The 26648-nt window shown below is 43.4% G+C and overlaps 1 pseudogene; it reads left to right on the forward strand.

Annotated features, from left to right (window-relative positions):
- Positions 1-25843, forward strand: LOC144605088 (C-type lectin LmsL-like; annotated as a pseudogene).
- Positions 25844-26648: the final 805 nt, after the last annotated feature.

Here is a 26648-nt window from a genome sequence, read left to right on the forward strand (position 1 = left end):
CGAGGAAGGAAACATGATGTTGGTGTGGGTTTTGGTGCTGACCGCACTGCTTGCCAGTGATGTGACAGGTAAGGTCCATTGATTCCAGGAGCTTTAGAAATATATTGGTGTGAGGAATGAATGCACTGTGTTGGGACTGTGGGTCTTGGGAATTTGTGGACATTGGGAGTGGTCGGGATGTGGTAGGAAATGTCTCTTGTCTGGGATACTCATCTCACAGCTGCTGAGTTGGAAGGTGAGTTGGAGACTCTCCTCCACATCAGGAGACAAAGATTTCTTCACGGTGACGCTTCACAGGAAAACAGAGTTGCAGGAAGAGGGATATGTGACTCTGTCAGGAACCCAGGGGATGCAGAGGAGAAGGTTCTGCAGGCACTGGTCCAATGCAACGGGTGCAGTGTACTTGCCCGCTGTGAGGATGAGGATGGAGGCTTGAGGGAGGATGGCCAGAGTGCTGGCAATGGTACAGAGGAGAGAGACAGAGAATGATTGTATTTACAGTGGTCAATGGAAATTTAATTCAAATTCTCTGTGACGTGTTTGTGTGTGATCAGTAGCAGATCACAAAGGAAGAAAACTAATTTCATTCATGAAACAAAGCCCTGGGGTTATTGTGGAGCAGAGAGACCCCAGGGTACAATTACACTATTAGTACACAGTTCCCTGAAAGTGGTGATGTAGGTGGACAAGTTGGTGAAGAAGATGTTTGGCACTCTTGCCCACATCAGCTGGGCCTTTGATTAAAAGAGTTAGGATACATGTTACAGTTGTAGAAGATGTTGCTGAGACTGCACCTGGAAATTGTGTGCTGTTCTGATTGCCCAGCTATAGGAGGATGTGAGAGAGGGTCCAGTAAATATTCACAAGGATGGTATCAGAACTGGCTGAGAGTTATAAGATAGGTTGGGTCTATTGCCGTTGGACTGAAGTTGGCTTCAGGGTGAGTATTTAGAGGTTTATAAAATCACGTGAGGAGTGTAAAACCAGAGGGCATAGGTTTAGGGTGCAAGTGGAAAGATTGAAAGGGGATAGAGCAAGTGTTTCCAATGAAGATGCCAGAGGAAGCAGTACAGACAGGTAGAATTGAATAGACATTTACACAGGGCCATAGATAGGAATGAATGAGAGGACATGTGCCAAAAACAGACAATCGGTCTCACTCAGGACGACACTTCAGTTGGTTTAAAATTCTGAATCTCTTCAATTTACAGGAGCAAACAATTCATTGGAAGAGGAGACCCGTGTTCTATCCCAAGGACGCTGTGTGAAAGGCTGGTATAAATATCCTGGACTAAACAACTGTTACCGTTTTTTTCCTCTGGCAAAGACATGGGCAAGTGCTGAGGTAAGTCCCTGAAACCAGTGGTTGCTCTGGGAGGTCTGGGGAACATAGCTCTCTGCTGGTTCATTCCCATGAACTCACAGCACAGCCTGTCGTTGAATTGCCTGCAATGAGTCCATGTGTTCCACGGGTGCGCTTCACTGCAGCCGGAGGCTCCGGTTTCTATCGCTCGGACCAGTGGGTGAAATATTGAGATTTGGGGGAAGCTCCACATTCCCCAATACGGTCACGGTGGCGCAGCGGCAGAGTTGCTGCCACACAGTGAATGCAGCGTCGGAGACCCGGGTTCCATCCCGACTACAGGTGCTGTCTGGACGGAGTTTGTACGTTCTCCTCGTGACCAGCGTGGGTTTTCACCCAGATCTTCGGTTTCTTCCCACACTCCAAAGACGTACAAAGGTTAATTGCCTTGGTAAATGTAAAAATTGTCCCTAGTGGATATAGGATAGTGTTAATGTGTGGGGATCGCTGGTTAGCGCCGACCCGGTGGGCCGAAGGGCCTGTTTCCTCGCTGTATCTCTATACTACACTAAACTAAATCCAGGAGTTAACGCAGAGCTGGGGTTCTTGATTAAAGAACGAGAACTCTGTGTCTCGGGGATAAAGTTACCCATTGCCAATGTCTCTTTTGACGATTTATTTGAGGGATCTTGAGACACACTAATTCTCAACAAATAAACTATTTTGTTTGTTTAAAGGTGTTTTGCAAACGTCAACCACATTCTGGACATCTGGCAACTGTGACCTCGCTCATACACAACAAATTCATTCTGGAAGTGATTCGCGCATCTTGCAAACCGAAGAGACATGTTTGGATTGGCCTAAACAACATTAAGGTACAGTTAATGATGACGTGTTAGCTTACAGGTCGTCACCACACTGGCCAGACCTGCATTTGTTGTCCTTCCCTGATCATCCACTGCCCTTTTCAGAGGGCAGGTTAAAGTCAACACTTTGATGGGTCTCTGGTGTCACATCGTTGTTCAGAGATAGAGTTACACATGACGCCCGGAGCACTCACTGGAAACCCGCTCGGTCACAGGGAGAAGGTGCAAACTCACACGGATAAAACTGGACGTCTCTGTCATTCTCTGAGCGATCCTACATTATATTTGTGTTCAATTACCATCTTTTACTCATTTTCTCAGTTACCAATATTCCTCTTCTCTGACCTTTACTCTCAGATCCTGTCAGTTTCATCCCAAGGATCCTGTTACTTCCATGAGATTCCCCCACCCTGCCAGTCCATAGTTTAAACTCCCATCCACTGCCCTACTTGTCCCGGCTGCTCGTATTCTGCTCTCACTCCGGCTCAGGTACAGCTCCTCCCTGTATTGTTCATGGCAGCTGACTCAGCATTCCAACACCAATGACCATTCATTTACACCCCCAGGGAAGGCATTTCACATGGATCGATGGATCTTCTTCGAAATACCGATGCTGTGATGCTGATAAAGCAAATAAAAGACGACGTTGTTGGCTCATTAATCGTAAGTGTAACAGTGACAGAAATGGTGTTTTGTTGGAAGTTAATTTGAGACAGTTTTGAACAGGAGGTGACCGCCACAGACCTGCTGTTACACAGAGGGAGGGAACCAACCCCATGGGTCCTGTGCTCTGCAGAACTGGACTGACTGCCCAGCAGTGAGAGGAGGATGTATGGGATGTAATGCAGGAGTCAGGGGAACAGACACCGAGTGTAACAGTGCAGGAGGAATGTACAAGGGGGCAACACTGGAGTTAGAGGAAGGTACAGTGTGGCATAACACATTCTGGATTTAGTGTTGTCCAATGAACCAGATTTGATAAAGAGAACTCGAGGTAAAGGAGCTGCTCGGAGGTAGTGATCATAATATGATTCGTTTTAATCTTCAATTTGAGGGGGAAGAGGTTAAATCAGAAGTGTCAGTGTTGCAGTTGAACAAAGGGGACTATGAAGGCATGAGCTGGCCAAGGTAGACTGGAAAGGGATCCTAGCAGGAATGACGGTGGAACAGCAATGGCATGTATTTCTGGGCATAATCCGGAAGATGCAGGCTCATTTCATTCCAAAGCGGAAGAAAGATTCTAAGGGGAGTAGGAGGCAACCGTGGCTGACAAGGGAAGTTAGGGATGGAATAAAAATAAAGAAAAGATATATAACACAGCAAAGAGTAGCAGGAAGCCAGAGGATTAGGAAACATTCAAAGGACAACAGAAGGTAACAAAACAGGCAATACGGGCTGAAAAGATGAATCAGAGGGGAAGCTGGCCAAGAATATAAAGGACGGTAAAAGCTTCTTTAGGTATGTTAAGAGAAAAAGATTAGCAAAGACAAATGTAGGTCCCTTGAAGGCAGACGAGGGTGAAATTATTATGCATAACAAGGAAATGGCAGTGTCTTCACTAACGAAGACACAAACAATCTCCCAGATGTACTAGAGGACAGAGGATCTAGGGGGATAGAGGAAAGAAATTTGCATTAGGCGAGAAATAGTATTGGGTAGACTGATGGGACTGAAGGTTGATAAATCCCCAGGGCCTGATGGTCTGCATCCCAGGGTACTCAGGGAGGTGGCTCTAGAAATAGTGGACGCATTGGTGATCATTTTCCAATGTTCAATAGATTCAGGATCAGTTCCTGTGGATTGGAGGATAGCTAATGTTATCCCACTTTTTAAGAAAGAGAGAGAAAACGAGGAATTACAGACCAGTTAGCCTGACATCAGTGGTGGGGAAGATGCTGGAGTCAATTATTAAAGAGTTTATAAACGGTGCATTTGGATAGCAGTAAAAGGATAAGTCCAAGTCAGCATGGATTTATGAAAGGGAAATCATGCTTTACTAATCTTCTGGGATATTTTGAGGTGGTGACAAGTAAAATGGATGAAGGGGAGCCAATGGATGTAGTGTTTCTAGACTTTCAGAAACCATTTGATGAGGTCCCACACGGGAGATTGGTGAGCAAAATTAGAGCACATGGTGTTGGGGGCTGAGTGTTGACATGGATAGAGAATTGGTTGGCAGACAGGAAGCAAAGAGTAGGAGTAAACGGGTCCTTTTCAGAATGGCAGGCAGTGGTGAGTGGTGTGCCGCAAGGCTCAGTGTTGGGGCCGCAACTATTTACCATATGTATTGATTTGGATGAAGGAATTAGAAATAACACTAGCAAGTTTGCAGATGACACAAAGCTGGGTGGCAGTGGGAACTGCAAAGAGGATGTTAGGAGGTTGCAGAGTGACCTGGACAGGTTGAGTGAGTGGGCAGATGCATGGCAGATGCAGTATAATGTAGATAAATGTGAGGTTTTCCACTTTGGCGGCCAAAAAAAAGGAGGCAGATTATTATCTCAATGGTGTCAGGTTAGGTAAGGGGGAAGTGCAGCGAGATCTGGGTGTCCTTGTACCCCCAGTCACTGAAAGTTGGCGTGCAGGTACTGCAGGCCGTGAAGAAAGCTAATGGCATGTTGGCCTTCATAACGAGAGGATTTCAGTATAGGAGTAAAGATGTTCTTCTGCAGTTGTATAGGGCCCTGGTAAGACCACATCTGGAGTATTGGGTACAGTTTTAGTCTCCTAATTTGAGGAAGGACATCCTTGCAATTGAGGTAGTGGGCGTAGGTTCATGAGATTGATCCCTGGGATGGCGGGACTGTCATATGAGGAAAGATTGAAAAGACTAGGCTTGTATTCACTGGAGTTTAGAAGGGTGAGAGGGGATCTTATAGAGACATATAAAATTATAAAAGGACTGGACAAGCTAGATGCAGGAAAAATGTTCCCAATGTTTTGGGAGTCCAGAACCAGGGGCCACAGTCTTAGAATAAAGGGGAGGCCATTTAAAACTGAGGTGAGAAGGAACTTTTTCACCCAGAGAGTTGTGAATTTGTGGAATTCTCTGCCACAGAGGGCAGTGGAGGCCAAATCACTGGATGAATTGAAGAGAGAGTTAGATAGAGCTCTGGGGCTAGTGGAATCAAGGGATATTGGGAGAAGGCAGGCACGTGTTACTGATTGTGGATGATCAGCCATGATCACAATGAATGGTGGTGCTGACTCGAAGGGCCAAACGGCCTCCTCCTGCACCTATTTTCTATGTTTCTATAAAGAAAGAACTACTCAGCCATTTGACTGTTCAATAAACATTAGAGAGGCTGTGGAGCAGAGAAGTCATGGAGCTCACTGTTCCATTCGTGCACAGCAGGTGGAGCTCAGGAGCACGTCATCGGGGCAGAGAGCACAGATCTCCCTAAGGGAGAGGTAGATGGAGAAAGGAATAGACGGATGTGTTGATGGGGTCGGATGAAGGGAGGGGGGAGGCTGGTGAGGAGCAGCAACAGTAGCACGGATCCATGGGCCGAGTGGTCTGTTTCTGTGCTCTACGTGCATGGGAACACCCTAACTCTACAAACACTGGGTGTAACGCTACAGATATGGGAATGTGCACTGGTGTAAAATCCCCAGATTTAGACATGACATCGGTTGCACAAGTTCCAGCTCCAGAGATTCCAGACTCTGCACCCGTTGTGTGAGGTCAATGGAATGGGCAGGGCTGGGTTTATCTGACGGCACAGACGTGTTGTCCAGCCCACACAGGGAGTTCCAGCCCAGGGAGAGCCCACACACTTCAGGCTGGGACAGTCCAAACCCCCGTAAATATTGGGGGCTTCAGGTTTCAGCAACACACACTCTGACTGCACCTGGCACCTCCACAGAAGTGACTCCCTTTATTTACAAGGCAAACTCACCGATCAAGAGTCAGGGAACATTAATGGCTCACAGACTCTGACTCAAATAGATGGTACTTTTAGACCAGGTAGAAAACAGGAAATGCTGGAAACACTCAGCAGGTCAGGCAGCACCTGTGGAGAGAGGCACAGAGATAACATTTAAAATTATGAACCTTCTATTTCATCTCGAGATATCATTTCCCTCAACACCTGTTTGTTTCATCTGACAGATCGAGTATTTCCAGCATTTAATTATTTATTTAAGACATTCCGCATCTGCAGCAATTTTCTTGTGGACTAACAGGAAAATGCTTTCTCCTTTCCTGCTTCTAGGGAATGGATCTTGGAGGTCGATAAGGTGTGGCCACATACGTCCTTTTGTTTGTACTTACCGATTGCACTGAGTTTAGAAGACTCCAGAATGGTCCACTCATCCTTTCCAGCAGTGGATCCAGTGCTTTGATTTCTTTGTAGCCGCTCTCACTGTCTGTGGTGACTGTACTCACTTAGCTTCTCAGCCAATAATAAAGAGAACTGCATCATGAGCTGTGTGTTTGGTGCTGTGTGAGTCCAGTTTCTCGCAGCCTTCCTGTCCCACTGTTATTTCCTCCCCACCTCTGCACTCAGTGCTGCGCTGAGGAGAAGGCGGCACACACTTGAACTCTTGTCCTTCGGCCGCACCTGGTGTGTCGGGTCCCGGACACCGCACCTGGGAGAGAAATAAAGGCTGTGGAGAGGATACATGGGGAGTTAGTGGAATAGTTGCAGGGAGAGAGCTTTCACAGTCCTGTGGGTGGGCTGCAGAAGATGAACTGGGCCCAGAAATTCCTCAGCACATCTGTATTAAAACCTCTGATGTCTGTTTATAAATCAGCTCAACCTGGTGTCGGGCAAATTCCCCATGATTCTGGCAGTCTTGGCAGGTGTCGGGACAAGATGTGAAGGAAGTCAAGCCTTGCCCAACTCTCCAGTCAATGCCCTGATGCAGAGTGAGAGAGATGGTGGGAGTAACTCAACATTACTTCACTCTCACCCACTTGGTTTATTCACTCCTCTCACTCTTGCTTCCTATTTCATTACATTTTATACCTACGTTAAAAACAAGTGGGTGGCCGGAGAGAAGTTATGATCACTCAAGGATAAAGCAGGAACTTTATGTTTGGAATCAGAGGATGTGCACAAGATATTAAGCGAGTAATTTGCATCTGAATTCACCATGGAGAAGGACATAGTGGGATTAGTGTGATGTGTACAAACATCCTCGGGCAGTTAGAGATCAAGATGGAAGTGGTGCTGGGTCTCTTGAAGACCATTGAGGTGGATAAATCCCCAGGGTCCTGATGAGTTCCATATCAAGTTATTGAAAGTTCGTAAGTTCATAAGTGATAGGAGCAGAGTTAGGCAATTTGGCCCAAGTCTGCTCCACCTTTCAATTATGGCTGATTCATCTTTCCCTCTTTACCCCATTCTCCTGCCTTCTCCCCATAACCTCTGACACCTGTATTGACCAAGAATCTATCAATTGCTGCCTTAAAAAATATCCATTGACAGCATCCACAGCTTTCTGTGGCAAAGAATTCCACAGATTCAACACCCTCTGACTAAATCCTAAAGGATCATCCTTACATTCTGAGGCTATGACTTCTGGTCCGATACTCTCCCATTAGTGGAAATACCCTCTTCACATCCACTCGATCCAGGCCTTTCATTATTCAGTAAGTTTAATTGAGGTCCACCTCATCCTTCTAAACTCCAGCAAGTACACGCCCAGTGCCGTCAAACACTCATGTTTTAACCCAGTAATTCTTGGGATCATTCTCGTAAACCTCCTCTGGATCCTCTCCAGTGTCAGCACATCCTTCCTCAGATATGGGGTCCAAAATTGCCAATTTCTCCAAATGTTCTGACCAGTGCCTTATAGAGCCTCACCCAGCCACCGGTTAGTCATCGTGCCCTGGGGGTGCCTCCCGCAGCCGACCCTGAAGCATTCATAGTGATTTGAGCGCATGGGGTGGAGGGTGGAAGACATCGGTTTCGCTTACCGGCTTTTTGTTTCCTTGTGTCAGTTCCCGCCGTCTCTTCACTATCCCCTCGAGCCGTTGGGGGCGAGCACAGCAGGACTTGGTGGCTTGTCTGTTGGGGAGGGGTTTCCCAGCTCCATGGTGAGCGAGCCTGGTCTGCTGTGGCACCATGGTCTGCTGTGCCTCACCACCTCACCCACTCTGCCCCATGTGGCAAGTTGCAAACTGTGAAGCCAGAGGGAGGAAAGATGCTAATTGAGCAGTGAAAGCAGCGAATTGTGTAGCAAAGTGTGTTGTGAAAGTAGCAAATAGTGTAGTGAAAGTAGTAAATAGGAATTGTGAACCCAAAGGAAGGATAGTAGAGGGGGGGGGAGATAGAGGTGGGAGTCCAGGTGCTCCACAAACGGGGGGAGGGGAGGGGAAAGGGGGGTTGTGGGGGTGAAGGTGGAGGGGTTTGGTGAGATCAGTTAGAGGTTAACTAAAATTGTTGAATTCAATGTTCATGCCATTGGTTTGTAAACTATCATATCATATCATATCATATATATACAGCCGGAAACAGGCCTTTTCGGCCCACCAAGTCCGTGCCGCCCAGTGATCCCCGTACATTAACACTATCCTACACCCACTAGGGACAATTTTTACATTTACCCAGCCAATTAACCTACATACCTGTACGTCTTTGGAGTGGAACATATGGTGTTGTTCAAGTGGAACATATGGTGTTGTTCCTCCAATTTGCGTGCAGCCTCACTCTGGCAGTGGAGGTGGCCCAGATGAGAATGGTCAGTATGAGAATGGGATGGGGAGTTTAAATAGTTAGTAACTAGGAGATCCAGTAGGCTTTGACGTACCGAGCGCAAGTGTTCAGCGAAACGGTTGCCAAGTCTACGCTTGGTCTCGCTGATGTACATGAGGCCACATCAGGAACAGTGGATGCAATAGAGGAGGTGAATGTGAACCTCTGTCTCAGCTGTATCGACAGCTGAGGTGCCTGGATGGAGGTGAGGGAGGAGGCATAGGGACAGGTGTTACCTCTCTTGCCGTTGCAGGGAATTCATGGGGAGGGGTAGTGGGGGTGGCAAGGGAGGAGTGAACCAAAGAGTTGCAGAGGGAGCCATCTCTGCAGAAGCGGTATAGGGGTGAAGATGGGAAGATGTGACTGGTGGAGGGATCATGTTGGAGGTGTCAGAGGAAGGTGTGTTGAATGTGGAGACTGGTAGGGTGAAAGGTGAGGACCAGGGGAACTTTATCCTTGTCCCGTCTGGGGGGAGGGGTGCAAGCATAGAACAATGGCACGAATGAGAGAATGATAGAATTAGGGAAACCACGTTTACTAAGGGATGTGGACACCTCGGATGACCTAGAATAGAAAGTCTCATCTTGGGAGCAGTTATGGTGGTAATATAGATGGATTGGTTAATACATTTGCAGATCACACCAAAATAGGGGGAGTTGCAGCCATGGACAGAGCAGGATTTGGGCATGGAAATGGCAGGTGGCATTTAATCTGGGCAAGTGTCATGTGTTGCACATTTGGAGGTTGAACATAAGGGGAAAGCATCCAGATAATGAATGACAAGACCCTAAACAACATTGATGAACAGAGGAATTGGGTTCCACATCTCCCTGAACGTGGGTGGTCGTTGGTCGGCACGTTTCTCGGTGGGGCCGAAGTGTTTGTTTCCATGCCGTATCTCTGAACAAAACTACTCAGTCCCGATCCTAAACATCGCATATCCATGTCTTCCAATTGCTGCCTGACCCACTGAGTTACTCCAGCACGTTTTGCTCAAGGTTCCAGCATCTGCAGTTCCTCGTGTCTACCTTATGCGCATTGATAGACGTCACTTTGCCAATGAGAAGGCAAGAATAATTTAGTTGTCTCCAGTAATTATGTACCTGTTAATTTGTGGAGGGATTCCCATGACGTTTAGTGGTGTGGGTGATGGGTCGAAAGTACCAAGTGGTATTTAGGGACAGGTTGTTATCAAAGCCTTCCATCACAGTGAGGAGGTGACTGGAGGAGACTCTCTGTGATGGATGTTTCTTTTTTGTTTTATGTTGGTTTTGTGATTGTGTGCGTTATTGCTTTATTTTTATTTCTTCTTATTGTTGGACTGTGCATATGGTTGAAGGTTGCTTCTCCGACTTAAAGGCTATGACTACTGGTGTGCCTCAAGGTGTGGTGCTGGCCCATTGCTGTTTGTCCTCTATATCAATGATTTGGATGAGAACATACATGGCAAGATTAGCAAGTTTGCAGATGATACAGAAGTGGGTGGTAATGCAGATAGTGAAGATGTATGTCAAAAATTGCAGCAGGATCTTGATTGGTTGGCCAGGTGGTCTGAGGAATGGTTGATGGAATTTAATACAGATAAATGTGAGGTGTTGCATTTTGGGAAGTCTAACATGAGCAGAATCTACACAATCTGGTAGGGCTCTGGAGAGTGTGGTCGAGCAGAGGGATCTAGCAGTGCAGGTACATAGTTCCTTGATGGTGACGTCACAGGTAGAGAGGGTGGTCATGGAGGCTATTGGTGCGTTGGCCTTCATCAGTCAGAGTACTGAGTATAGATGATGGAAGGTCTTGTTGCAGTTATATAAGACATTGTGGATATTTTTAAGGCCGAGATAGACACATTCTTGATTAGAACGGGTGTCAAGGGTTATTGGGAGAAGGCAGGAAAATGGGATTACAAGGCAGAGATCAGCCATGATTGAATGGCAGAATAGACTCGATGGGCTGAATGGCCTAATTCTACTCCTATAACTTGTGAACTTGTGAACATTGGTGAGGCCACATTTAGAGTATTACTAGACCAAGTGGACCCGTTGGGCCCAAACCTCTCCTGCATTGGTGCAGCACCCTCTCTTCCACCCCCTCACCCCTCCAGATGTCCAGAGTCTTTTGCCCAGAGTAGGGGAATCGAGAACCAGAGAACATGATTTTAGGTAAATAGGAAAAGATTTTACAGGAATCTGAGGGGTAATTTTTTTCGCATAAATGTGGTGGGTGTATGGAACGAGCTGCCAGTGAAGGCAGTTAAGACAGGGACAGTCATAATGTTTAACAAAAATTAGATAGGTACACGGATAGGACATGTTTAGATGGATATGGGCCAAATGCAGGCAGGTGGGAGTAGTGTAGATGGGACATGTTGGTCGGTGTGGGCACGTTGGGCCGAAGGGCCCGTTTCAACGCTGTAAGACTCTATGACCCTATGTGACATTGAAACCACGGAGAATCCAGCTGAAAGGATGCGGGGCACAGCCATTGCGGTAGAAGGCACCAATGAGACTGAGGAAGAATGGTGCTACTTTCTTAGAATTGCCCAGACAGGGAGTGCAGATTCCCAGTGGCTTCATTTGTTGACTACATTAATTACCTGGAGGAGGGAAGGAAATGTACTGTAAGAGCTAATGATACAAAATAGGTAAAACATAAAGCGCTGGGATAGTATTGGCAATTTTCCAATCAACTGGGACCACTCCTGACTCTAATGATTCCTGAAATATCACTACCTATGCCTCCATAACCTCTAAAGCCACCTCTTCCAGAGCCCAAGGATGTAGTCCATTTGGCCCAGGCGACTTATCCACCTTCACGCCTTTCAGCTTCCGAAGCACCTTCTCCCTGGTTTCTTATACAACTGGTTTTGTATTCAAATACACCTTTAATTCGGTATTTACCTCCCTTCTCACACCGGTCCCGATTTTACCCAACCTTACTCTCTTACCCCTTCTTAAACTTTCCATCCCATTAATTTGGGAGACTTCCGTAACATTTCCTGCACTCTCTTCCCTTTAACGCCAGGCTTACACTTCCAATTTGCTGATCCCACGTGTCACTGTCTAGTTTCAAGCTCTATCCACAGCCCTAGTCACACGGTTTGCCAGGAGGCTGGTCCCAGTCGGGTTCAAGTGGAGTCCGTCCCGTCCGTACAGTTCCCTCCTTCCCCAATACTGGTGCCAATGTCCCACAAATTCAAACCCACTTCTTTCACACCAGTCTTGAGCCACGTTTTCAACTCAAGATTTCAATTGTCCAAAAGACCACTTGCTCTGCCTTTAGAATTTGAAGTGATTGGGGAACAAGAGAAAATCCAGAGAAAGAAATGGTCACTTGACCCATCAGTCCCACCACAAAGTGAAAATAGGAGCAAGTGAAGTGGTCTGTGTAAATAATCAGTTGTTTATGAAATATTTGCCTGGATATTACATCTTAATTGGCCCCATTGATAATATAAATTGGACTCATATCATAAACAGATACTGGGACAATAAAGTGTTGAGATACAGTGCCACATTCTCCAGTCACACTTGGAGCTCACAAGACATTTCTGTGGCTTCCTGTTCATCTTGTGCTAATCTGTCGGTCAGTGATTGGTCAGCAGGAGATTTATGTAGATTGCTGCAGCCAATTGCGTTTGATTCCAATGGTTCCATGCACGTCTCCCAGTACCTTCATCCAAATCACTGATGCTGTTTGTAAACTGATGGAAATATTCAGTCAGTTTTTAATTTTCACACAGTATTACTCTCCAACTCTACTTTTCCTCACTAAAACCTTGGTTCAATTTTGGTGAAATTTGTTTTATTTGTTGAGGTTGATGAAGAGCACTTTGAATCATCTCCAATTCCTCAGTTTAGTCTCGTTTGGAAAGAATATAAGCCTTTTGGTTTATCTTTTTGTTTAATCACTTGCCGTGCATGGACCACTCTTTGTTCTGTATTTTCTGTATCTTAAACAGTATCTATACTGTATCTTTTATGAACTGTGGGTTAATTCTCTAATTGCTAACCATTGCTTCTCCTTTCTTTCCTGTGAACATATTCTCACTATCACCTGACCTACCAAAGCTGACCCGTGCCACATAGCTTTGTTGCTTGCTCACCGTAGTTGTAAGCCATTGGTGTTGTTTTGAACAAGACCAGTGGCAACTTTAACATAACATTTCATTACATGATGATCAATTTTCCCAAAAGCTCATGAACCACAAAAGTATTAATTAACCCTTTCTCATTGAGCAATACTGGAGCATTTTTGCTCTCTCAACAGCCTGATCCAGAGAGCCATCAGGTACACACTCAGTGCAGCCATTCTCTCCATTTTTACTGTTATTTTGTTTTGCCCGATCTGTATATAATCATGGGTTTTTAAAAAAATTGATTTTATTTAAATTTTAACAAAACACATACATACATGTTACAGCTCATCGTACCCAGTTGGGTCCACTGTTGTTTGTCTTTTACATTAATGATCTGGATAATGGTGTGGCAAATTGGATTAGTAAATATGCAGATGATACTAAGATAGGTGGTGTAGCTAATAATGAAGTAGAGTTTCAAAGTCTACAGAGAGACTTGGGCCTTTTGGAAGGGTGGACTGAAAGATGGCAGATGGAGTTTAATGCTGATAAGTGTGAGATGCTGCATTTTGGTAGGACAAATCAAAATAGGACGTACAGGGTAAATGGTAGGGAATTGAGGAATGCAGTGGAACAGAGGGATCTGGGAATAACTGTGCATTGTTCCCTGAAGGTGGAATCTCATGTGGATAGGGTGGTGAAGAAGGCGTTTGGTATGCTTGCCTTTATAAATCAGAGCATCGAATATAGAAGTTGGGATGTAATGTTAAAATTGTACAGGGCATTGGTGAGGCCGAATCTGGAGTATGGTGTGCAGTTCTGGTCGCCAAATTATAGGAAGGATGTCGACAAAATGGAGAGGGTACAGAGGAGATTTACTAGAATGTTGCCTGGGTTTCAGCACTTAAGCTACAGAGAGAGGTTGAACAGGTTGGGTCTTTATTCTTTGGAGCGTAGAAGGTTGAGGGGGGACTTGATAGAGGTTTTTAAAATTTTGAGAGGGACGGACAGAGTTGACGTGGGTAGGCTTTTCCCCTTGAGAGTGGGGAAGATTCCAACAAGGGGACATAACTTTAGAATTGAGGGACAAACGTTTAGGGGTAACATGAGGGGTAACTTCTTTACTCAGAGGGTGGTGGCTGTATGGAATGGGCTTCCAGTGGAAGTGGTGGAGGCAGGCTCGATTTTATTATTTAAGAGTAAATTGGATAGGTATATGGATGAGAGGGGATTGGAGGGTTATGGTCTGAGAGCAGGTAGATGAGACTAGGTCAGAGAGAGTGGTCGGCGTGGACTGGTAGGGCCGAACGGGCCTGTTTCCGTGCTGTAGTTGTTATATGGTTATATGGTTATATGGAAAGAAAGAAAGAAAGAAAGAAAGAAAGAAAGAAAGAAGGAAACCTGGAGACAAGAAGGAAACACTTCCAGCTAATTTCTTATTAAATTATTTTTAAGGGTATCAAAACAATCCTGAAATTAAATATTTCCAATTCTTAATCCTAGTTTTAAAGTGAATGGGTTCCAAAGTTTCAAAAAGAAATCATATCTATTTCTCAGATTATAAGTAGCTTTTTCTAATGGGATACAACTACGCATTTCTGCATACCATCTTTCAATTCTTATTTCCTTATGATCTTTCCAAGTGACCGCTACACATTTTTTTGCTATTGCTATTGCTATTTTGAGAAATCTTTCCTGATATTTATCTAAAATTAATCTTGGTAATATTCCTTTAGTATCTCCCAATAAAAACAACCTTGAATCCAATGGTATGGTCTTATTCATCAATTGTTCCAAAAAGTTTTTTAGGTCTTTCCAAAAAGGAGTTACCTTCAGACATGCCCATGTGGAGTGTAAAAAAGTACCCACATCCTGGTTGCATCTAAAACAAATGTCAGGTACATTTGGATTTAAATTGTTTAATTTTATTGGAGTTAAATATAATTGATGTAAAAAATTATATTGTACGAAAGTATATCTCACATTAATAGTATTTTTCATACTTTCTAAACACAATCTTTCCCAATTTGGTTCATCAATGCTAATATTCAGATGTTTCCCATCTTTGTCTTGATTTTTGAATTCCTGTCTTTGGACTAGATTTTTGTAATAATTTATACATTGAAGATATAAATTTTTTAGTTCCCTTGCCCTGAATCAGGGATTCAATTCCTCTAATTTGAAATAAAAACATTGAATTACCTAACTTTTCCCTTAAAAAAGATTGCAGTTGATAATAGAAAAAAATACTGTTCCCTGGAATTTGATATTTGTTTCTCAAATGAGAAAATGTCAAAAAATTATTTCCTTAATAACAATCTCCTATATGTTTAATACCCTTCTGTTCCCAGACTTGTAATATTTGATTATTCCAAGCAAACGGCAGTAATCTATTTTTTACTAATGGAGTTTTAGCTGTTAGAAAGAATCTTTTATCATTAGCTTTAACTGTTTTCAACAATATATTAATTAAATGTTTTAGCAAAGGTGACTCTTGATCCTTAACTAATAGCTTTGCTTCCCATTTATAGATAAATTCTTCTGGGCATAGTTCTTTTATTTTACCCATTTCAATTTTAACCCATGCTGTTTTTCCACCCTCTTGATAAAAGGATGAAATAAAACTCATTTGTGCTGCCAGATAGTAATTTTTTTAATTTGGTAATTGCAGTCCACCTAATTCAAATTTCCATGTTAATTTTTCCATAGACACTCTTGGCATTTTACCTTTCCAAAGAAAATTTCTCACAATTTTATTCAATTCTTGAAAAAAATTATTTGGTAAAGGTATAGGCAGTGTTTGGAATAAATACTGTATCCTCGGAAAAATATTCATCTTAACACAGTTTAATCTCCCTAGCAATGTAATTGGAAGATTCATCCATTTCTTCAAGTCCTCATCTATTTTTTTAATTAGTGGTTTATAATTTAGTTTATACAGATTATTTAACTTATTATCTACTTTAACCCCTAGGTACTTCATGCCTTCTTTTTGCCATTTAAACTGACTTTCTCTTTTACATTGATCATAATTACCTTCAAAAAGAGGCATTATTTCAGTTTTATCTTTATTAATTTTGTATCCTGATACTTTCCCATATTCTTCCAGTCTGAAATATAATTTTCTTAAGGATTCCAATGGTCTAGTAAGACAAATTAAAACATCATCTGCAAATAAAGTAATTTTGTGATTTTCCTGATTAACTTTAAATTCTTCAATGTCTAAATCTGATCTTATTAGCTCTGCCAGAGGTTCAATGGCCAATACAAATAAAGCTGGTGACAAGGGACATCCCTGTCTACTAGATCTTTCCAAATTAAATGATTGAGAAGATTGGCCATTTGTCACCACTTTGGCTTTAGGTTGTTTATAAAGAGCTTTTACCCAGTTAATGAAACATTTTCCCAATCCGTACTTCTCTAATACTTTAAATAAAAAATCCCATTCTAACCTGTCAAACGCCTTTTCAGCATCTAAAGCAACTGCTACGCTCAATTCCTTTCTTTTCTGTGCTAAATGTAAAATACTTATAAATATTGCTACATTATCAGATATTTTTCTTTTTTTGACAAATCCAGTTTGGTCCTCTTTAACCAGCTTCGGTAAATATTCTGCCAATCTCCTTGCCAAAAGCTTAGCAACTATTTTATAATCTGCATTCAACAATGATATTGGTCTATAAGAAGATGCATTTAAAGGGTCTTTCCCTTTTGTTTGAATTGCGGTTATAATTGCCATTGAGAAGAATTCTGGTAATGTAGAAGTTTTTTCCGCTTGATGTATCACTTCCATAAATACCGGTAACAACAAATCTTTAATTTTTTTATAGAACTCAGGCGGGAAACCATCTTCCCCTGGAGATTTATTACTTGGTAAAGAATATAATACTTCCTCCACTTCTCTCAAAGTAAAGGAGGCATTTAGTCCCATCTGCTCCTCATTAGAGATTGTTGGTTATTGTATCTTGGATAAAAAATTATTTATCTTAATTTCATCCTTTTCAGATTCAGAATGGTACAGATTAGTGTAGAATTGCTTAAATACCTCATTGATTTCTCTAGGTTTATAAGTAATAATGTTTTGATCTGTTCTAATTGAATTTATTGTTCTTAATATTTGTTCTTCTTTCAGTTGCCATGCCAATACCTTGTGCGCTCTTTCTCCTAATTCATAATATCTTTGGTTAGTTCGTAATATTAGTTTTTCTGTTCTGTAAGTATGTAAAGTATTGTATTGAAAATTTTTATTTGCAAGTTGTATTTTTTTCGTATCTGAAGAAGCTTTCTGTAAGTCTTTTTCTAATACGGTGATTTCTTTTTCTAATCTTTCAGATTCCTTCCTATAATCTTTCTTTATCTTAGATGAGTAGCTTATAATTTGGCCTCTCAAATAAGCCTTCATTGCATCCCATACAATAAATTTATCATCAACTGAATTTAAATTTGTTTCCAAAAATAATCCAATTTGTCCTCGAATAAAATCACAAAAGTCTTGCCTTTTCAATAGTAAAGAGTTGAGTCTCCATCTATACACTGACTGTTCTTTATCTGGCATCGTAATTTTCATTATTAATGGTGAGTGATCCGATAGCAATCTAGCCTTGTAATCTATATGTATTATTCTACCCCTTAATTGAGCTGAAATCAAAAATAGATCTATTCTTGAATATGTATCATGTCTATTGGAATAAAAGGAGTAGTCTCTTTCCCTGGGATGGCTTTTCCTCCAAACATCTATTAAATTTAAAATTTCCATTAAATTCAAGGTTGTCTTCGCTGCTCTTGTCCTTGTCGTTGTCCTTGTTGATCTATCCATTACTGGATCTAAACAAAAATTGAAATCTCCCCCTATCAATATATTTTCATGTGCTTGCGCCAGATTGAGAAAAGTACCCTGCACAAACTTCTCATCATCTGTATTTGGTGCATATATATTCATTAAAGTCCACAATTCTGAGAAAATTTGACAATGTACGATTATAAATCTACCTACTGGGTCACTTACAATATTTTGTATCTTAATTGGTAGCGTTTTCTTAAATCGGATAGCAACCCCTCTTGCTTTTGAATTAAAAGAAGATGCTACCATACTTCGTACCTAATCTCTCTTTAACTTTTGATGTTCTTTTTCCGTTAGATGTGTTTCTTGCAAGAAAGCTATATCTACTTCCAATTTTTTCATCTGTGTTAAAATTCTCTTCCTTTTTATCGGTCCATTTAACCCATTCACATTATAGCTTAAAAAAATTAATTTATTATCCATTCATTCCTTTTTTTTTTTTTTCCTTTTTCCTTACCTTGATACCTCTTCCAGTATTTACATTGTGCCGTATTTCAGTGTGCTCCCCTCCATAGTCCAGGTATAAAAACAGAAAAGGAAAAAGAGAGATAGAGAAATAAACCCTCCCTCTAATGTTGTTAATAAATAGATTAGCAACATTACCCTCCTCTATTATACGAGGTGTGGTCCGCACCACACTTGTGCCCATGATTATGGTGGAGCATCCACATTCTCCAACCCCCCCGATGTATCAAGTACTTCTAAAAATTAACAATCCTTAATACAATTAATCCCCTCTATAGTATACAGATCTTATTAATAATCATTCATTCATGAGTCTTCTTAAGCATTTCTCGATGGCAATTCTTCCGCATACTCTTCTGCTTTGACAAAGTCTTTAAAAAAATTATTTTCTCCAGTGTTGATCATAATCTTCAAAGTAGCCGGATACAGTAAAATAAACCTATGGCCCTTCTTCCATAGAATATTTTTTGCCTTATTAAATTCTTTTTTTCTGCTCAACAAGACATTACTGATGTCTGGGTAAAAGATTATTTTAGTACCTTCATGTTCTATTGGTTTTCCCTCTCTTATATTGTTCCCGACTGTTTTGAAAACCAATTCTCGATCTTGGTATCTTAAAAATTTAATCAACACAGATCTTGGCTTTTGATTAGCCGAGGGTTTCGGTCTTAGAGCCCTATGTGCTCTTTCTATTTCCATCCGACCTTGTTTGTCTATTCCCAGAGTAGTCACTATCCAATCTTGAAAAAAGTTAATTGGGTCTTCCCCCTCCACTCCCTCTGGCAAACCAACAATTTTAACATTATTTCTCCTGCTATAGTTTTCCAAGGCATCCAACTTCTCCGCCGTCTTTTTGCTTTCAATTGCTGCAGCAGTAATACTGTCTTCATTTTTTTCCACTCTAGATTTTAACATTTCATTTTCCATTTGTATATTATCCACTTTATTTGTCACTGTTTGAAAATTCTCCTCCATTTTTTCAAAGTCTTATGCAATTTCTTGTTATCTCTCCTCATTAATTTGTTATCTCCTTCAATTTTCTTAAGCCTGTTAATAATTTCTTGAAACATCGTTTTCATATTAGTCTCTGTATCTTCTTGATTTTCTTCTTCCTCATTTCCACTTCCACTGCTAGTGGGGTCTCCCGTTACCTCATCATCACTCGTGTCCGAAAGTCCAGACTCGACTTCAGCAGCCTCTCGGCAAACAGTGGGCCTTTTTGGTAACTCACGGTGACCCCCTCGTATTTTGCCCCAAGTCAAAGAGCGCTTGCTGGGAGTAGCCGACTCCAGCTTCGTACCGGAGCCCTCCCCAGACTCACGGCCTGCCGAGGGGTCACCAAATCCAGTCCCCTGCTCCATCAGAGCTGTGGGCCTACCTTCGATTTTTTTTCTTGATTCCTTTGTTGGATTTCCTTGCTTCTGTGGCCGTTGTACTCCTCTTTTTTCTTTCTTGGAAGGCATCCGTACGTTCTGTATACTTTCTGTATACTTTCTGATTTCATTTAAAGTACTTGATTTCCTTTAGTTCATCTTTTTTTAGCAGTTTAGGGCTTTGTTTTCGGGAGTGCTGAAAAGTTATGTCTACTCAGCCAAGCATTGGACACGTCCCCCCTATATAATCATGGTTATGCTGTGTTTCCATTTTATGAACTAAGTTCATTTCACTCCTCTGACTTTATCCCATCATTTACTGTCCTGGCCACCCCTCTTTTTTTCATTTTGCCGATCCCCATGCCAGTTTAAAGGTCGCATTTAATTCCAAATTCATCACTTTGCAACCACATGAAAACCATTGACGTGTTTGTGATGCGAATGTGTCTGAGGAAGGTGGACTGAGGGAGGGGATCAGGGGGAGGGGAGATGAAGAAAGAAGTGTGCACATGGTGTTATGTCAGTGCACACACCGAGTGTATCAGTAGGTGGTCAAAGTGATTTTAATTCCATGTGGTGCGTATGTGTGTGTGCATGTGGCATGTGACCAGTGGGAGGGTCATGAGGGTAAAAATCTAATTTTACTCAAATGACAGAATTCTCGCGTTGTTGTGGAACAGAGAAACGTTAATGCACAACAACACAGCTCTGTGAGAGTCGTGCTACAGGTGGTGAAGGTGTTTGGCACGCTTGCCCTCATCGAAGATTAAAGGAGTTGTCATCCATGTTACAGCTGTACAGGATGTTGGTGAGACCCCACTAGGAAATTGTGCTACCAGATCTGGTGGGCTTGAGTTATAAAGTGGGGGGGGTTAAAAATTAATAAGGTGCAGCAATCGAACATAGATATCACAGTGTAGGGGAGAAACAACTGGAGGGCATGTTATTCCCCATGAGGGTGGCAGAGGAAGTGGTACAGGCAGGTACATTTACAATGTTTTAGAGATATTTCGACAGATTTATGTATAGGAAAGGATGAGAGGATAGGGGCCAAATGCAGACAAATGGGACTCGCTGACAAAGCCCCATTGGTCGGTGAGTTGGTTGAAATCTGAATTCTCTTTAACTGACAGAAACAACCGATACTTTGGGACTGCAGGAGACTCAGCAAGACCTTGAAATGCGCCACATAGTGAAAGGGCAGTGTGATGAAAACTGGTTTTATTTTCCTGCCTTAAGATCCTGTTACCGTTTTTTTCTGTGACAAAAGGACCTGGTCAGAAGCTGAGGTAAGTCCCTGAAACCAGTGGTTGTGTAAGGGGTTTCTGCGCCGGGCTTTCGCCCGACCTAAGGTCCCCATGCCTTGCTCTGATCCCTTGACCAGGCCGTGCACACTGGTTCCCCTGTGAATGGTTCGACCCACTCACCCCTTACGGTTCTAGACACTGGACTTAGATGCAGGAGCTCTTATAGTGCAGAAAAATTCAACCAGACCAAATTTGAAAACCAGGGTTTAAATGAAAAGGCTTTTATTCAGCACTTGGGACTATTGTCCATGAATACTTATACAGTTCTATAATACATGTCTATAAAACACATACCGAATCACACGAATACTTATAACTATGAATCATAAAACACACAGTTCTATAAGACATATACACGACTGTAAGATGGTGAACGTACGACACATCGCAAAATTGACCAACACACACTCTTTTACACACCCACATTTATTCAAACCACCCTCCCCTCTACACTAAACTATGTCCAGGATATGTAGGATTTGGAGTACATGCTCACCATGGGGCTATTACTGGGGTTACTGGCTGTTCGTTTTGCAGTATTTCTTCTCGAGTTGCGTGCCTGTTCCTCTCTCTTGCATCCGTTCTTCTTGCCTGTCGTTTCTTCCTCCTGCATTCGTTTGACTTCCTTCTGCCTCTCTTCTTGACTTCAGTTGACTTATTCCAGTATTTCTTCTTGTGTTTAAAACCCAAAAGTCGTGGCCAGTTATACTATTCTGACCCGTCCTATCTCCCGCCAGATCTTGGAATCTCTTTGTTTAAAAAGATATGTATGAGTTTTCTCTCTGATCTGCGCTTATGTCCGGGGATACCGGGGATGGCCAGATGGTGTTAATTGGTATTTCGTTGCAAGGTGATGGGTTTAACTAGTTTCCCATCACCTACCAGGTAGTTTTCTATGGGCTATTGTGCCCCCTTAACGAGATTAACTGTGTAGGTCGGCTTGGGGCATTGTGAGTATGCTGATGTCAGTGCCCCAGTGTCTGGACTTCGACCTGGTTTCGCAAGCTTCTGCATGGCCAATACCCATCCATTGTTCTGGCCGTGGCTTTGCAGAAACCTAGAGACTGGGCTGTAAGGTTTTTGCTTTTGTGGCTGGTCCCTTGGAAAAAAACCGACTGCAGCCTTTCTCCGCTATCAGCCCCAGTCTCCCGTTTAAAATGTCCAAACTGCAGCTCTTTGGTTTTGTGTTGCTTTCAGAATGAGGGAAAACTTCTCAAATCTTACAGTTGTTCTGGGAGGCCTGGGGAACATTGCCCTCTGCTGGTTCATTCCCATGAACTCACAGCACAGCCTGTCGTTGAATTGCCTGCGATGAGTCCCTGTGTTCCAGGGTGCGCTTCGCTGCAGCCGTGGGCTCCGGTTTCCATCGCTCGGACCAGTGGGTGAAATATTGGGATTTGGGGGAAGCTCCACATCCAGGGAATAAAGTTCCCCAATTTTCAACGTCACTTCGAATGATTTATTTGGAGGTTTGTGAGAGGATGGAACACACTGATTCATTACAACAGATAAACTATATTGTTTGTTTACAGGCGTTCTGCAATCACCAACCACATTACGGGCATCTGGCTACTGTGACCTCGAGCGAACACAACATATTCATCGCCAAAGTGATTGGTGCAGTGAGCAATGATAGTCCTGAAGCTTGGATTGGCCTAAACGACAGATGCCAGGTACAGTTAACGATGACACGTCAGCATTATAAAGGGGTCAATACTGTATCAATGTATCAATATAAAATATGCACTGACAAAACAGGAGAAAATGGCAGCAGGAGTAGGCCACTCGGCCCCTCAAGCCTGCCCCGCCCTTCAATACGATCATGCCTGACCCGTGCCGGCCTCAACATTTCCCTTCATTCTGCCCGATCCTCTCCGCAGTCGGGTTCCAGTTAATCCGTCTCCTGAAACTGAATTAGTTTTGGTCCCAAAATGTGGAAAGGACACGGGGCGAGGCTGGTGTGCAGAGCGATGTCACAGAGCAGCTGAGAAGGAATCTGACAATGAGAATTTACAGATTTGGGGAAATTAAATTGAAATAACTCACATGAGTTCTATAAAGCCCAATTCACTGGATGTTTTCAAAAGAGAGTTAGCTCTTGGGGCTAAAGGGATCAAGGGATATGGGGAAAAAGCAGGAATGGGGTATTGATTTTAGATGATCAGCCATATGTTCCTAAAGCTGAAGAAAAGGCAGTATAAGGGAAATCCATACAATTATATTATCAGGAACCTTTGTAATAAAAGCTTAATGGCTCAGGTACAGCTCCTCCCTGCACTGTTACTCAGCATTCCAATGGGAATGACCGTTGTTTTATACACAGGAAGGGACTTTCACATGGATCGATGGATCTTCACCGAGTTACCGGCATGGGCTTTCAGGTGAACCTAATCATTCAGGCGACGAAGATTGTGTGGAAAGAAACTTTCGTGGTAAGTGTAACAATAACAGAAATGTTGTTGTGTTGGAAGTTGATTCCAGACACAGTATTGAACAGGAAGTGACCTCAACAGACCTGCTGTTACACTGAGGGAGGGAACCAACCTCGTGGGTCCTGTGCTCTGCAGAACTGGACTGACTGCCCAGCAGTGAGAGGAGGATGTATGGGATGTAATGCAGGAGTCAGGGGAACAGACACCGAGTGTAACTGTGCAGGAGGAATGTACAAGGGGGCAACACTGGAGTTAGAGGAAGGTACAGTGTGACACGGCACATAAAGAAAGAACTGAACACAGACAGGAAGTGAAAGGAATGTCCTGAGATTCATTTTTAAATGAATTAAACACAGAAACAATATGCTCAACCTCTGTGTATCCTGGTTAGAGTGGACATGCTGTCGTGTGAACCGTTCCATGTCACTGTTTGACAACAAACTGAGAGGCAGTGGAGCAGTGAACTATCACAAAACAGAGCGGCAGTGAGGATCCAACAGGCTGAGGCTTGTTCTCCACAAGAGAGAAGATTGAGGGGGGACCAGCCAGGGGCCGATCTCACTGTGAAGGATTTGTAGGGGGATGTCGACAGGATGTTTCCTCGAGTGTGAAACCAGATTTCCTGGTCATAAATGTAAAATAGCCACCGATAAATCAATAGACAATAGGTGCAGGAGATGGCCATTCGGCCCTTCGAGCCAGCACCGCCATTCAATGTGATCATGGCTGATCATTCTCAATCAGTACCCCGTTCCTGCCTTCTCCCCATACACCCTGACTCCGCTATAATAATAATAATAATAAGCATTTATTTTATATAGCGCCTTATCAGGTGCTCAAAGCGCTTTACATAAACAATCAAACATAAAAACAAACAGACAAACTATCCTAACGGAGAAGCGGTGAATAAACAACGCCAGCGTCCTCTCACGTCAGGGTCCGGCAGTAGAGAACAAAAAGCACAGAACACACAGATACAATTTTTACACAATTTTTACACAAACAGCCATCACAGTGATTGCTCTAGGCACACCCTCACTGTGATGGAAGGCAAAGTCTTATCTCCTCCTGATTTATTCTCCCGTGGTGCCACGAGGTGATCGAGGCTCCCAACTTTTTGAAGCCCCCACCGGGCGATGGAAAGTCCCAGGACCGAGCCGAGCAGGCCGATGAAAGTCTTGAGCCCCCACCAGGCGATGGAAAGTGCTGCGGCCGAGCCACGCAGGGCGATGAAGGGCCTGCGAGCTGGTCGATCATACCTCGCACTTCGGGGCGGTTGAAGCTGCTACGGCTGGAGCTCCCGAAAGCCAGTCGCCAGCCAGGGACCTGCGAACTCCCGATGTTGCGGTCTGCAGGGCCCACGGCCGAAGCCTCCGAGATGGTAAGTCCAGGCCCTGCGACCGGAGTCTTCAAGGTCGATCCCAGCTGGAGGCCGCCGACTCCACGATGTTAGGCCGTAGCGCGAACGGAGATACGACACGGTAAAGGTCGCATCTCCGTTGAGGAGGAGATTTGAAAAAAGGTTTCCCCCAACCCCCCCACCACCCCCCCACATACACAGAGTTAAAAATAAAACAAAACGTACATTAAACGATGACAATAGACAAAAAACAAAAAAAAAGACAGAGAGACTGCCGGTGAGCCGCAGCTGCAGAACACAGCCACGCCCCCTAGTTCTTAAGAGCTTAAGAGCTCTATCCTTAAGAGCTCTATCTAGCTCTCTCTTGAAAGCATTCAGAGAAATTGCCTCCACTGCCTTCTGCGGCAGAGAATTCCACAGATTCACAACTCTCTGACTGAAAAAGGTTTTCCTCATCTCCGTTCTAAATGGCCTACCCCTTATTCTTAAACTGTTTTAAAATCAAAGAGAGAAGAGAGAAAATCATCTTGACGTGGGCGTTAAGGGCAGGTGGAGCTCAGGAGCACGTAATCGAGGCAGAGAGCACAGATGTACTTAAGGGAGAGGTAGATAGAGAAAGGAACAGACGGATGTGTTGATGGGGTCAGATGAAGGGAGGGGGGAGGCTGGTGAGGAGCAGCAACAGTTGCACGGATCCATGGGCCGAGTGGTCTGTTTCTGATCCAGCTCCACAGATTCCAGATCTGACTCAAATAATGAAACATTTTGACCAAACGGAAAACAGAAAATGATGGAAACACACAGCAGGTCAGGCAGCATCTGCGGAGAGAGGAACAGTGTTAAGATTCCCCTCAATTACCTTTCTATTTCCTCTCCACAAATGCTGCCTGACCTATTGGGTATTTCCAGACTTTATTTCACATTTCCAGCACCTGCAGGATTTTGCTTGTGGACTAACAGGAAAATGCTTTTCTCTTTTCATGTTTCTAGGAAAGGGAGTCTGGAATGATTTGTCCTGTGAGACAAAACTTGATTTTGTTTGTTCCTACAAAGTGGATTGTGCTTAGAAGACTCCAGAATGGTCCACTCATCCTTTCCAGCAGTGGATCCAGTGCTTTGATTTCTTTATAGCCACTCTCACTGTCTGTGGTGACTGTACTCACTTAGCTTCTCAGCCAATAATAAAGAGAACTGCATCATGAGCTGTGTGTTTGGTGCTGTGTGAGTCCAGTTTCTCGCAGCCTTCCTGTCCCACTGTTACTTCCTCCCCACCTCTGCACTCAGTGCTGCGCTGAGGAGAAGGCGAGACACACACTTTGCAAAATGAACTCTTGTCCTTCGGCCGCACCTGATGTGTCGGGTCCCGGACACCGCACCTGGGAGAGAAATAAAGGCTGTGGAGAGGATACATGGGGAGTTAGTGGAATAGTTGCAGGGAGAGAGCTTTCACAGTCCTGTGGGTGGGCTGCAGAAGATGAACTGGGCCCAGAAATTCCTCAGCACATCTGTAAGAAAACCTCTGTTTATAAATCAGCTCAACCGGGTGTCGGGCAATTTGCCCAGATAATAATCTGCCTTCTCGTTCTTGTCATCAAAGTGGATAACCTCACATTTATCCACATTATACTGCATCTGCCATGCATCTGCCCACTCTCCCAACCTATCCAAGTCAACCTACAGCCTCATAGCATCCTCCTCACACTGCCACCAGCTTTGTGTCATCCGCAATCTTGGAGATTTTACATTTAATTCCTTTGTATAAATCATCAATATATTTATTGTAAATAGCTGCGGTCCCAGAACTGAGCCTTGCACCCTACTAGTATTGCTTTCCATTCTGAAAAGGACCATTAATTCCTACTTTTTTCTTCCTGTCTGTCAACCAGTTCTCTATCCATGTCAATGCCCTATCCCCAATACCATGTG

Source organism: Rhinoraja longicauda, chromosome 23 (genome assembly GCF_053455715.1).
Source record: "Rhinoraja longicauda isolate Sanriku21f chromosome 23, sRhiLon1.1, whole genome shotgun sequence".
Taxonomy (NCBI): Eukaryota; Metazoa; Chordata; class Chondrichthyes; order Rajiformes; family Arhynchobatidae; genus Rhinoraja; species Rhinoraja longicauda.